Source organism: Ailuropoda melanoleuca, chromosome 8 (genome assembly GCF_002007445.2).
Source record: "Ailuropoda melanoleuca isolate Jingjing chromosome 8, ASM200744v2, whole genome shotgun sequence".
Lineage (NCBI taxonomy): Eukaryota > Metazoa > Chordata > Mammalia > Carnivora > Ursidae > Ailuropoda > Ailuropoda melanoleuca.
This window is the reverse complement of record NC_048225.1, coordinates 103,420,878-103,435,541: the sequence shown is the minus strand read 5'-3', so window position 1 is coordinate 103,435,541 and position 14,664 is coordinate 103,420,878. Positions and strand designations below refer to the sequence as shown.

General features: G+C 52.3%; 1 pseudogene; it reads left to right on the top strand.

The window, feature by feature from the left end:
- Positions 1-6,101: 6,101 nt before the first annotated feature.
- The window catches only part of LOC109489463, a 13,904-nt pseudogene continuing 5,341 nt past the window's right edge, over positions 6,102-14,664 (top strand).

Genomic DNA, 14,664 nt, shown 5'->3' with positions numbered 1-14,664 from the left:
AACTAGCGTTCCAACACATTTCTGGTAAAGACATGAATGGGGGGCAGGGGGGACTGCGATGTTGGCTCTCATTACTGAACACAGCCCGCCAGCAGGATCTCCAAGCACCAAGCACCAGCCTCCTGGCCGCCCTCCCCCAGGCCCGGGTGGGGGCTAGAGAATCGGAGAAAGGAAAGAGGAGCCCATTGTCCCAGGCAGTACCCACCTGCTCTGCCCTCCTGTCACCTAGCTCGTCCCTTACTGGCGCCGTGGATTTGCAGGGTCCAGAAAATCAGACAAGGAGCCCGTGACAAACCCGATCGCCTAGAAAATACTCTAACGGCAAGTGGAAAGTTGAAGGTGAAAACTTCCCATCCAGGCTACGCAGACAGCTGGGATATTCCAGGTTCCGGAGTGAGCCCCAGCAGCAGGTGACACAGATGCCACCCAGGGAACAGAGCTCCCCCAGGAACAGCCTCAGTCCGTCCCACCTGACGCCCCCTCCTCCATTCACCCCTCCCCCCAAGGGCCCGAGACACCTGGGCTCCTCTCTCCAGAAATTCACCCAGCCCCAGAGACACAAATGCGCATCCAATCCTGAGCCAGCAGCCCAAGCCAGGATACTCAGGGGACACCCTTGTGGAGATGCTTCCTTCCTGGGGCCTGATTTCCACTGAGAGAAGACTGCAGGTGGGCCAAGACTGATTTTGAAGAATGAGGGAAAGGAGGGAATAAAGTGCCTTTCACAAAAACTGTGAAATAATGGGGGGTGTGGGATGGGGGTGATGAAAGACTTCACAACATGGAACTAGACAAGGAGTAGGGAGACTCTGAGGAGCCCAGATCAGGAAAGGGTGGGAAGAAGTGTGAGGTTTCCTCCTTCCCAGAAGTGGACAATTGTTACAGCGGACTAAAGGAGCACAATCCCGAAGTGCCCTTCTGGGCTCCCTTCAAGGTCAGTTAATAATGGCAGTGACACTAACATTTCTCCAGCACTTACTACGTGCCAGGCACATTTCTAGGAGCTGCAGATGAGCAAACTGAGGCACAGAGCAGTAAGGCTGGATTGCTCAAGATCATGTCCCCAGTGGCAGGGTCTAGGCTCCACCTTCGGAGCCCTGGCTCTTAACCACTAAGCTACACGTGGCTTTCAGTGGTCCCACCAGGGGGGTCGCTATCCTCCTGGAGTTCATGCTTTCCAAACCATTATCCCTTAACTGATCATTTGATGTCAGTTTCAAAGATGTACGCGTAAGTCTGCCCATTCCGCACAGGGGAAAATCTGGAAAAGTTACGGGACTCGCCCGAGCTGACGCTGCCCATAGGAGGCGAATTAGAACCAAAATGTGCTGAACCCCAGCCTGTGGAGCACCACTTCCTAAGGGAGCACAGTAGAAACCCCGATCGCGAAGCTCCGCCCAGAGCAGCAGCATCTCCTCTGGCTTTGGCCAGACCCCTTCGCCAGCGCCAGCGCCGAGGCGCCCTGCCCGGAAATTCCCACAGAGTCACAGCGAACTTCCCAGGAAAACTCCTCGGCTTCCTCCTAGCCCCAGTCACGGAGGCGGCTGCCAAGAGCGCCGCTGGAGTCCTTGCAGCTGCCGTCGGCCCTGGGGCCGGGAGCCGCCGCTCGTGCGCCCGGGGTCCTCCCGGAAAGGTCCAGGGCTGAAGTTCAAAATTCACTTCCCGCCCAGGCCCGGGCTCGCGGCCCCTCCCGGGACTCTCCGGCAGCCCCCACGTCTCTCGCCCTCCCCAGCCCCAGATAAGTAATGGGGCCCCTCCAGCCTGGAAGGCCAGGCGGGCAGCCGGGAACATCCCGCGGCCGATCCCTGCGCGTCTGGGGACTCGCAGCAGCCGACGCGCGCACACACACACGTGTGTGTATGTGTGTGTGCGCGCGTGTCACAGCAGCCGGCGCGCACACGTGTGTGCGTGTGTGTGTGTGTGTGTTTACGTATGGAACGCGCGGGGTGGGAAAACAATGGCGAGCCTCTGGGAACAGAGCGACGGGCCCCCTCCCCACCTCCCCGCCTCCCTACCCCCAGGCAAGATTTGCTTTGCAGAGAAATCGGGATGCAGAGATTCACCTCCGACTGCAAAGGCGGGAGGTGGGGGGTGGTAAGGAGGCGGCTAGGGTGGGAGGTGGGAGGGGGTGAAACAGGAGCGGCCGGAGCAGAAAACAAACAGGATGCAGCGCCCGGCGGGTCCGCTGGGGTGCGAACCTGGCAGGGTGGGAAGGACTGCGTGGCCAGCCCCCGGCACCGCATCAACCCGGGAGGGGGTCGATCGGCGTCTGGGCGCCGGCACCCGAGCCCCACGCGGGGCGCGCACAGGTCGCCCCAGCTTCCCGTTGGGAAATCCTTGAACTGGACGCCTAGACAGCCTGATGAGAAAGCCCTTGTGCCCCCAGCGGGTCGGCGAGGCCGGGGGAGGGGAGCACCCCTAGGCCGGCTAGCGTGGTGCGCACACAGACACACACAGCACCCCCCCCCACCGCCACGGTCTTACCGGGCTGCCACTCCTCTGCCCAAGGACCCGGCTTGGCCCGCGAGAAGCCGCCACTGGCCGGCGTTGTTGGGGGGTAGGTGGGGGTCCGTTCCTTCTCGAGAAACTTTGCAAAGGATGAAAACTCGCAGAGATGAGAGCCGGCGTGTGCCCAGAAACGCAGGGGCGCGAGTGTCAAACTTCGCAGGGCTGGGGAGAGGGGCGCAGCGGCGTGCTGCGGGAGCCGAGGGGGCGCACTTACTACTCAGCCAGGCGCCGGGCTCGGGGCTCCGCGCTCCTGCTCCTCCTCCGAACGGGTCTTCGCGGCTGGCAGCCTGGGCTTCCCGCTCACATGCCCCCGCGACGCAGCTGACCGGCGCGCAGGGCTGGGGCGGCTGGGCTGGGAGGAGGCACGCCCCCCGCCGTGGGCTGGGGAGTCGCTCCGGACTCGTGGCCACCCTGGGTCCGCGCCCCGCCGCCAGCCGCCGTCCCGGGCGGAGAGCTCGGTTCCGGCCGGGCGGCGCCCTCCGCCGAGCCAGGCCGCTCTCTGCACTCTGCCCTCTGCCCTCTGCTTGCGGCCGTCTCCCTGCCTTCCGCGGTCCTGCTCCCTGACTCGCCCGGACGCTGCGCCGGCCCGCCCGCCCGGCTCTCCGGCTCTCCCGCTCCGCGCCTCGGCTCGGTCCCGAACCAGGGCCTGGGCGGCTGGCCCCTGCGCCCCGGGCTCAGACCTGGGCTCGCCGCTCCTGGGCCGGGGTTGCAGGAGCCGCCACTTGCACAGTTCAGTTCAAGCCGGGACTGGGAGCAGGGCGCTCGCAGCTCGCTGCTACGAGGCGACTCCACAGCCTCAGAGGAGAAAGAGGGAGGGAGACAGAGAGCGGGCAGGGGGAGGAGGAAGGAGGAAGGGTGGGGAGATGGAGAAGGAGGGAGGGACAGAGAGTTCCCTCCTCCTCCCTGCAGCCAGGTCCATCCAGGCATCCACAGCTGGAAACCTCGGTCGGGGAGGGGAGAGCGGCGGAGGCGGGTGAGAATAGAAGAGGTGGATTCTGCCCACTCCCCCTGCCCAGGTATGAGGGTCGCTACCGAGAATCTTCGCTCTTTAGAGCAAGACCCAAGAAGTTGTCCATCCAACTGCCGGCCTCCTAACCCTCCAGCCAGCCAGGATTGAGTGTTTCAGACCGTATTTCAGAACCCCCCTGAGGAACCTCATCCCACCTGCAGCTAGACTGCTTCCTAATGCCTCAGACCACTCTCTCCAGGCCTGGCATTTGGCACTCTCTTCAGTGTTTGTTGTTTGTTGTTTTCCTGAGCTGGTTCTAGATAAAGGGGTGGATTCCTTTATTTCAGCGTATTTATTAAATGCCTACAATATGCCTGGCCCAACAGGGTGCTGGGGACACCAGGATGAATGAGAGGGGGCCCTGCCCTTTCTAGATTCCCCCTTCCTGATGGAGACAGATGAGTGAACATGCCATTACTGTGAAGTGGAACAATGCCAAGGTCGGACCGGCACAGGGGGCACAGGGACCACCAAGGGCACTCGGGTGTGAGGACAGGGATCAGAGTCTTCTTGGGAGAGGTGTTATCGGAGCTGGGTCTCGGGAAGTAGAGCAGGTGAAAGGAGGGGCAATGGTGAAATTGAAAATAAGGTGCCAGCAGTGTAAGTGGCCCATCTTCTCAGCAGGTGATGGTCCGCCAGGCTCCTAGGACCTTCTGGGGGCTTTAGATTTCATCATTCCCCACGGCCTTCCTTACCCAAATCCTTTTACTGATCTTTTAGTTCTCAGCCCACATATGAATCCTTCCAGAAGCGTGTCTTGACAGCTCAATCTGGGTCAGGTGCCTCATCTACCTGGAGGGCTCCAGAAGCCCTCCCCCACCCCCCCACACCCCTCCCTGCCCAGGGTTGTACATATTTGTATGGCTTCCCCCGCTGGACTGCAAGCTCCCTGAGAGCAGGGATGTCTCTCTGGCTCACTGTTGCATCCCTTGTGCCTAGTGAGAGCATGGCAAAGAGCAGGCCCTAGATAAATACTTGTTGATCCATCGGTTGACTGAAGGGAATGGGGAGTCCCTGAGGGATACTAAGGAGGGCCTCTGATGAGATCAGTCTAGCTGGAGGTAGGGAGGCCCATGACCAGACAGTGGCAGTCACGGGGTAGAAATGAGACAGGCCTGAGGTAAGCTAGGGACAGGGAGGATGGAAAGAAGGGAGCAGAGGGATGGAGGTGGGACAAGTCAATAGTAACTCTTAAGCAAATGGCTTTTGGATGACTGAATGAAGCCATTTCAGGAACAATGAAAGAGTTACCCAAGTGCCACAAAGCCTTTCCTCCTCCTGGCCAGTGTGCCTGTGTTTTCATAGAGCTGGCTGTTTTTCTCTGACCGCTGATCAGCTTCAATGGGCACCTTCTTTATGGGTCCGTCCCTGTAGCTGTCTTCAGCCTCCGCAGAGCGGGAGAGGAAGAACAGAGAGATGGGACGTGGGCCCTCCTCTTCCCGACATCCCCCATCCACTAGACCACCCTTCCCGATCAATCACTGCCACTACACTCAACTGTTTTTTTGTTCTGTTTTTGTTTTTAGCAATCTAGTAATCTCTACACCCAATGTGGGGCGCCAACTCATGACCCCAAGATCAAGAGTCATATGCTCTTCTCGGGGCGCCTGGGTGGCTCAGTCGTTAAGCGTCTGCCTTCGACTCAGGTCATGATCCCAGGGTCCTGGGATCGAGCCCCGCGTCGGGCTCCCTGCTCAGTGGGAAGCCTGCTTCTCCCTCTCCCCCTCCCCCGTCCCTGTAGCTGTCTTCAGCCTCCGCAGAGCGGGAGAGGAAGAACAGAGAGATGGGACGTGGGCCCTCCTCTTCCCGACATCCCCCATCCACTAGACCACCCTTCCCGATCAATCACTGCCACTACACTCAACTGTTTTTTTGTTCTGTTTTTGTTTTTAGCAATCTAGTAATCTCTACACCCAATGTGGGGCGCCAACTCATGACCCCAAGATCAAGAGTCATATGCTCTTCTCGGGGCGCCTGGGTGGCTCAGTCGTTAAGCGTCTGCCTTCGACTCAGGTCATGATCCCAGGGTCCTGGGATCGAGCCCCGCGTCGGGCTCCCTGCTCAGTGGGAAGCCTGCTTCTCCCTCTCCCCCTCCCCACCGCTTGAGTTCCCTCTCTCACTGTGTCTCTCTCTGTCATATAAATAAAATCTTAAAAAAAAAAAAAAGAGTCATATGCTCTTCTGACTGAGCCAGCCAGGTGCTCCTGAAAGATTTTTTTTTTTTAAAGATTTTGNCCCAGGGTCCTGGGATCGAGCCCCGCGTCGGGCTCCCTGCTCAGTGGGAAGCCTGCTTCTCCCTCTCCCCCTCCCCACCGCTTGAGTTCCCTCTCTCACTGTGTCTCTCTCTGTCATATAAATAAAATCTTAAAAAAAAAAAAAAAGAGTCATATGCTCTTCTGACTGAGCCAGCCAGGTGCTCCTGAAAGATTTTTAAGTATCTGCCTGTTGTGTCTTACACACAGTAGGACAACATACATATACGATCTTGTGTTCAAATACAGTATCCATTCATACCTCATCCCAGTTCTGTGAGGTTGGTATCATCATCCTCATTTTAGAGGTAAGAAGAATGAAGCTCAAGATCATGGCCAGTAAGTGGAGGAAGTTGTTTGACTAAAGATTCTCGGTCTTTCTATACTACCACACCATTTCCTGGGAACACCCATCAAAATGACACTATTTAACCTAGTGGACCACTCCCTCCTTGAAACGCTCACTTCTGACTCCACGCCCCCCTGAGTTTCTTCTGACCTCACTTGTCCTTTCTCAGCCTCCCTTATTTATATTCCTTCCTCCACCTTGTCTCCAGGTGGGTGTTTCCCATGGACTCCCTTCTGCACCCCATTTTCCTCTCTCCCTTCTTGCCATAGATGAAATGTTATGTTACTATAGCTTCATCATTTTTTAAAAGATTTTTTTTATTTACGTGAGAGAAAAAGAGAGAGAATGAGTGCTGCGGAGGGCATAGGGAGAGAGAGAGAGAGAAGCAGACTCCCTGCTGAGTGAAAGCCTGAGTGGGGGGCTCGATCCCAGGACCCAGAGGTCATGACATGAGCCAAAGGCAGATGCTTAACCGACTAAGCCGCCCACGCGGCTCTGTTTCCATAGCTTTAAATACCAACTATTGGGGCACCAATCTTCCAACTCTTGATTTCGGCTCAGGTCATGATCTCAGGGTTGTGAGATCGAGCCCCACGTATGGCTCTGTGGGAAGTCTGCTTAAGACTCTCTCTCCTTTTGCCCTTCTCTCTCAAATAAACAAACAGACAATGTGCTGATGATTCTCCCAGCTTTTTATGTCACTCTCCAGATGGCTTAGCGCACGTCAGATTCGTGCATCCAACCACACACTCGACGTTTCTACCTAAGGTTCTCACAGACATCCTAAATTTACCACGTTCCAAGATGGAGCTTTAGCCACCACCCCCAAACCTGCGTACACTGTGTTCTGTCTTTCCCATCTCAGGGAACGGTACCACCCGAGGTTTGAGCCTAAAACCCATAGTGAGGGCTGTTGATCTATTTCCACAAATATGTCCTAGTCCTCCTCTTCTCTGTCCTGACTGTCCCCACCCTGGCCCGGGTCATCACCATCTCTCAGTGAGACCACTACAGCCTCACTGCTTCGGAGAATCGAGACCCCCTGCCATCACATCATTTCACTAAGGCTGCTTACATCGCCATGACTTTAATATTTCTTCCAGAAATTTCTTGCCGAGGAAGATAAGCCCGTAAACTAGTAAATAATTTCATTATTTGCTCCAGGAACTTCCTGAAAATCAATTTATCTGAACAATAGACTGCTCAAACAGCCCCCTTCTCGGGACAATAGTTTGCTTAACCTGGCATACCACTAGCTTATCAAACAATTGTTTATTCTTCAAGACCCTCCCCTTGCTGTATCCTCCAATCCTGAACTGTTATGTTACAAACGGCCCAATCCCAATCAGATCTCCATATTGAAAGGTCAGCCNAGACTGCTCAAACAGCCCCCTTCTCGGGACAATAGTTTGCTTAACCTGGCATACCACTAGCTTATCAAACAATTGTTTATTCTTCAAGACCCTCCCCTTGCCGTATCCTCCAATCCTGAACTCTTATGTTACAAACGGCCCAATCCCAATCAGATCTCCATATTGAAAGGTCAGCCTCTAACCAGACTTCAAGCCATATAAATATCTTTACCTGGACAGCACTTCCCCAAACCCTGTTCTTCCCAGAGCAGGCTCCCGTTCATCCTCTGGTCTGGACATAAATGTTCCTTTCTTTATTGTCCCTTCCCCACTCCCCCCACCCCACCCCCAAGATNAAAAAAAAAAAAAAAAAATTTAAAAAAAAAAAAAAAAAAAAAAAAAAAAAGAAAGGTCAGCCTCTAACCAGACTTCAAGCCATATAAATATCTCTTTACCTGGACAGCACTTCCCCAAACCCTGTTCTTCCCAGAGCAGGCTCCCTTTCATCCTCTGGTCTGGACATAAATGTTCCTTTCTTTATTGTCCCTTCCCCACTCCCCCCACCCCACCCCCAAGATCATTCTCCACACCTTATTCTCCTGCTTCATAGCACTCACCACAATTCATACTTACTTGATCTGTTTTCTGTTTTCTTGGTTTTGTTTTGTTTTGTTTTTTTTTCCTGTTTTCTCTTTAGATTGTGGGCTCTGTGAGGGAAACTTTGTCTGCTCTATTTTCCATTTAATTTCCAGAGCCCTTTGTAGATGCTTAGAAAATATTTGCTGAAGGAAAGACTTTGGCTCCAGTGAGGTGACGTCCAGTGCACTTCACGTGGCTGCCCGTTCCTGAGACCCCGGTGGGGCGCTGCACTGCCCAGGGCTGCTGGGGTTCCCCACTCTCCCTTTAACCTCCAAGGTTAGAGACAAAGGGGCAAGTGGAAGAAGTAGTAAAAGGATTAAAGTCACGGAATGGAGTGAATCACTTTCCTCAGTGTCACAGGGGCTGGTGAGAGGGAGAAAGTTCCAGAAAGTAAGCTGAGAAGCTGGAAGAAAGAAAGAGCAGCGAGAAATTCCTGTCCTGCTTTGCCTCAGGTCTTCCCAGCTTTTCCCTAGGACCTAACAAAGGGCTGTTTCCTCTGCAAAGCCTAGAGGAGGGTGCTTGTTGGTTGGGTCAAGTCAGGGTAGGCCCAGCCTAGTACAGTTTGTCAGGGTACCAACTCTTCATCCTACTAACTGAGGACGTGCTTTTCTAGATACCGGCAGCCAGACTCGCCAGTCAGAAGTGCTGAGCTCAGGTGGCCTCGCACTGTGGAAGATGCCACAGGAACCCCCTTCAGAGCCAGGCTCAGTGTGGTGGGCCTCCACTCAATTCTACTTGGCTTTCTCCCGGACTCCCACTTGGGTATGGAAGTGAACCAAGGAGATAACACGTTGATTCACAGAATGTTTCATTTGCCTATCAGAATCTGAACGTATAAGATCTGGAAACAATCAGCTTTCCAGAACCATCTCCTCCATCTTCCCTCTCTGCAGTCAGGAGAGGTATCTTGCCTATGGCTGACTTTTTATCTATCAACAGTCCTGTGAAGATGGGAGCTGTTCTCTTTTACCGAGGAGGAAAACCACACTCCAAGATGGGAAGCAAAGTTGCCAAGACTGCAAGGGGGGAAGGGGGAAGGGTTGACACTTGAACCCAGGTTTTCTGGCCCTCAAGTCCGTGCTTTTTCTGCTATACCATCCTGTCTTGCTTCTTATGGGGTTTTAGGGCCCTTAGAATCGAAACCATATGAATTAGCACTGGAATGTTATTCAGCAACCCAAATTCTAGCCCAGGCCTTCGAGCTAGAAACAGCTCAGGGTGCCTGGGGGGGCTCAGTCAGTTGGGTGTTTGACTCTTGATCTCAGCTCAGGTCTTGATCTCAGGGTCCTGAGTTCAAGCCCCGCACTGGGCTCCACGCTGGACGTGGAACCTACTTTTAAAAAATAAATAAATAAAAAGCAACAGCTCTCTGCTTCTTATGTGATGGTTGGCCACCTGTCCCCCAACTGGAGGACTGTCTCCCAAGGACAGAGGACTCAACCCATACCCCCACCCCCAACGCACTTGCATGCACACACACAGGGACCTCACTGAGTGCATGTGCTCCCCTAATGCCAGTGATGTGAGTCCTTTCTACACACACACACACACACACACACAATCTTCCAAAACTTCTCCACTCCATTCTTCCCATGTCTAGCTACCATGGGGAAGTCAGCTTGGGGAAGAGGGCTGGAGTATCAGGTCTCACCTCCAGACCTAGCAAACATTCTCTCCCTGCAAATTTGCCCCCCAAACCCTGGGGGCAAAAATCAGGTCGCATGTCTTACTGATCAATTTGGAATGGGTGCAAAGGCAGGGTTACCTCCCTCTGAGGGCGCCCACACACAGTAAGGCCCTGCACAATGGGTGTTTTCTTCTCTCCTTCCTTCTCTCCCAGTCCTTCCCACAGAGGGGGGCCTTGGGCCCCACCTGAACCGGGGCAGCCGATGGAGGGAGGGAGGGAGGCAGAGAAGTGAAGAAGGTTGTTCCCTTCCCAGCAGCCCCTGGAATTTAGGACATCCTGAGGTGGCCTCCTCATTCCCCTCCACCCCCCACCACCTGGTTTATAGTACCCCACCCCCACCACCTAACTTTTTTTAACCCTCTTTCCTGTCTTGAGGAGACCTAGATCCTCATCCTGGGAGGGGACTGGCAACAATTAACAAAGGCACCATGGAGTAAAGACAATTAACAATCCAGAAAAGAGGGGAAAGAGAGGCTTTGTTCTGGTCTCCATGGCAACGGGGGGAGGGAGGAGGAGGAGGAGGAGGAGGAGGAGGAGGAGGAGAGGCCATCCAGAGAGGCTGATACTTTCACTTTCCTTTCATCCCTCCCCTGTCCCGCCCCTTTGGGTTTCTGCCAGGGAGACGGGGGATCTTGAAGAACACAGGGCTGGGACTGGCCCAGCCTGCAGGCTGGAGATTCGAGGTGGGTGCCTGTGAGGTTCACACCCTAGCGAAGAACTCACTGGGGAATTAAGGCTAGGGAGAGAGTGCCTCGGGCCCTGAAGCAAAGGCATCCTCCCCTTCCTTCTTCTTTTCTGAAGGGCTTATCTTGTGCCAAGAACTGGAAGCAAGCCTCTGCTCTGGACAGCTTGTGGTCAAAAGGAGCTTGAGTGGCTGGTGCTTCCTTCCTGATTGGAGTAAGCGGTAGGACTGGCCTCGCAGCCGGCAGGGCCCACTGCAGAATGGTAGGCAGCGCCCCTTGCTGCAAAGTTGTTAAGAATTCAAGATGGTGGTAGCAGAGCCTTAAATCAAGCACGGGCCCTTCTGAGCACGGCGCCCTGTGCAGCTATGCAGGTTGAAAGCCCATGATGCCAGCCTAGACAGAAGGCAGCCTGGGGCCTGGGCTCCATCTCCCTGCTCAGTGTGCACGCCGGCGTGCATGTGCATGTGTGCGAGAGAGAGACAGAGACAGAGAGAGAATACTTCTGGGCAAATCTCTCCTTCCTGGATTTCTATTTCCTCAACTTCTTAACGAGGATATTGAACTAGGTGATCTTTGGCTTGCCTCTTCTATGGGTCTGTGTTTCCTCTTCTCCAGGATAAGAGGAGAAGGATTTTCCAGGCTTCTCTCTACTGCACACAGTTCTGAACTCCACCTCAAGGACCAAGGGAGAAACCAAGTATAGAAAACTCATTCCCAAGTGTTCTGGTCCAGCTCTCTCAGGCTTCCCTATTTGGAAAAGGCAGAAGACAATGAAATATAAACTCTAAACTTCTNTATTTTTTTTAAAGATTTTATTTATTTATTCAACAGAGATAGAGACAGCCAGCGAGAGAGGGAACACAAGCAGGGGGAGTGGGAGAGGAAGAAGCAGGCTCATAGCGGAGGAGCCTGATGTGGGGCTCGATCCCATAACGCCGGGATCACGCCCTGAGCTGAAGGCAGACACTTAACCGCTGTGCCACCCAGGTTCCCNTCTATTTCCTCAACTCTTAACGAGGATATTGAACTAGGTGATCTTTGGCTTGCCTCTTCTATGGGTCTGTGTTTCCTCTTCTCCAGGATAAGAGGAGAAGGATTTTCCAGGCTTCTCTCTACTGCACACAGTTCTGAACTCCACCTCAAGGACCAAGGGAGAAACCAAGTATAGAAAACTCATTCCCAAGTGTTCTGGTCCAGCTCTCTCAGGCTTCCCTATTTGGAAAAGGCAGAAGACAATGAAATATAAACTCTAAACTTCTGCTAGAAATTGTGATGTCGGTTTGGGGGGAATTGGAAGGCACCTGCCCTCTCACAAGTGCTTCTAGATAGAGCGGAAGTCTCTTGGCATGAGAGGCCAGGAGCCCCAGCCCCACCTCCCAGATGGGCCTCTGCATTAGCCATAGGAGACTGTCTGCCAGGACATTTCTTGCTCCCAGCGACCTTAACATCAGGAAAGAATATGGGTTAGGGACTTCAGAACTTTCTAGGACTTTCTATCTTTCTAGGACTCAGCCTTATTGCCCTGTGGGTCCAAGTGAAATGAAGAATATTAATCAGAAACTAAAATCAAGGGCACCTGGGTGGCTCAGTCAGTTAAGTCTCTGCCTTCGGCTCAGGTCATGATCCTAGGGTCTTGGGATCGAGTCCCATGTGGGGTTCCTTGCTCAGCAAGGAGTCTGCTTCTCCCTCTGCCCCTTCCCCTACTTGTTCTCTCACTCTCTCACTCTCTCTCAAAGAAATAAATAAAATCTAGAAAGAAAGAGAGAGAGAAAGGAAGAAAGAAAGAAAGAAAGAAAGAAAGAAAGAAAGAAAGAAAGGAAAGAAAGAGGGGCGCCTGGGTGGCACAGCAGTTAAACGTCTGCCTTCGGCTCAGGGCGTGATCCTGGCATTATGGGATCGAGCCCCACATCAGGCTCCTCCGCTATGAGCCTGCTTCTTCCTCTCCCACTCCCCCTGCTTGTGTTCCCTCTCTCGCTGGCTGTCTCTATCTCTGTTGAATAAATAAATAAAATCTTTAAGAAAGAAAGAAAGAAAGAAAGAAAGAAAGAAAGAAAGAAAAGAAAGAAACTAAAATCAAGGAGAAAAAAATCAGTTCTGTCAGAGGCCCTAAACTAGGCAAGAGGTCAAAGGTCTTGCTCTCTGCCTTCATCTCTCTGCCTGGAGAGTATCCCGCCAGGGACTCCCTGCATGGGTGCTGTTATGGGCTGAACTGTGTCTCCAAATTCGTATGTCCTAACTCCCAGTACCTCAGAGGGTGACTATACTTGGAGACAGGGTCTTTAAGAGGTAATTTTGTTAAAATGAAGTCAGTAGGGTGGGCCATAATCCAACATGACTGGTGTCCTTATAAAAAGAAGAAATTTTCATATAGACACAGAGGGGAAGAGAAGATGGCCGTCAGCAAACCAAGGAGAGAGGCCTGGGACAGATCCTTCCCTCAGAGCCCTCAGAAGAAGCCTCCCTTCATGGACTTCTAGCCCCCAGACCTGTGAGAAGCTACATTTCTGCTGTTTAAGCCCCCAGTCCATGGTGCTTTTTAAGGGCAGCTCTAGCAAATATTCAAATAGGGATGCTTAGAGGTTGGGAGGTCTGCAGAAGCTTGGGGCTTCCTGGACTCCGAGAACGTGTCTGCATAAGGGGGTAGGTTTTTTTTTTGTTTTTAAAGATTTTATTTATTTATTTGACAGAGCTATAGAGACAGCCAGCGAGAGAGGGAACACAAGCAGGGGGGATGGGAGAGGAAGAAGCAGGCTCATAGCAGAGGAGCCTGATGTGGGGCTCAATCCCATAACGCCGGGATCACGCCCTGAGCCGAAGGCAGACGCTTAACCGCTGTGCCACCAGGCGCCCCGGTGGGGCAGGTTTTGTACTAGCATTGCTGTATTAGCTTAATTTGAAACAAAATTGATCTATTACTCTCTTCCGCCATAANTAACGCCGGGATCACGCCCTGAGCCGAAGGCAGACGCTTAACCGCTGTGCCACCCAGGCGCCCCAGGGGCAGGTTTTGGACTAGCATTGCTGTATTAGCTTAATTTGAAACAAAATTGATCTATTACTCTCTTCCGCCATAACCTAGTCTTTTAAATTTTTTATTTCTTCTGGTATTGGTTTAACACATTTTATTGTTTTAATCCCTTTAGTCTTTTATTTTTCTGGTTTTAATGATTTTACTTATCTCTGTCATTTTTAATCTCTGTTCCGTCTTTGTTCTAGCTATTTCATACTATTTGCTTTTATCTCATCTTATCTTCTCAATTTATTGTTATTGTATTATCTTTTTATTCTCCATCTTTTATTTCTAACCTTTGCCTTATCGTGTCTTTGTTCTATCTTTTCATTTCTTTTTAGCTTATTTGGTTTATTTTTAGTTCATATTATCACTTTGCCAGCTGCCTTTTTTTTTTTTTTTACTGTTTTTACCATCTTTTTATTTCTTCTTAGTTTACTTGATCTTTTTATTGACTGGTGTATTATCTTCCATATTTTACTGTTTTCAATTCTCTCAGCTTATTAAATGCGGGGGCTGGAAACACAGCCCTCAGGGGAGAGCCGCAAGGCTGACCCAGGCTCCAAGCTGAGGAGGCTGGATGCTCGGCCACCTGGAGCTGGCCTGCCCAACAGCTCCCAACATATGCCTCACTTGCTCCAAAGCAGGCCCCTCCTATCTGTAAGAATTAATCTGTGTAATATAGGAGACCTTGGGATAAAATTCTCAGGAAGATACCAGGTTTGCTTACAGGAATGACACATCAGAACCGTGGAGGATCCCAGCTTTCTCATAGCATATGCCATCCAGCTGCTCTCGGAGCACGACATCATCTCAAGTTCACCATCAGCAGACATCAGACCAAGGGTATAAAGAAACCACACCACTTGGCAGGGTATGGAGGGCAGGAAATTTCACTTTGTGGAAAAACTCCCAACAGACCTCAGGTTTAATTTTAACAAGAAGCCAAGTGGTCTTGAGCCTTGCAGAAAAGTTCTTGGGAAAAGGCACAACGAAGGGTCTTCTGGAATTCTTACATCTAGCTGCCTCTCATTCATCCATTTATTTATTAAATTTGTATCGAGAAGCTACTATGTAGCAGGAATTATGCTAGGAAATGAGGATAAAGTGAAGAGCAAAAAGAGACAGGGTCCTTGCGTCATACAGTTTATAGTCTCGTGAAAAGATAGGGTATT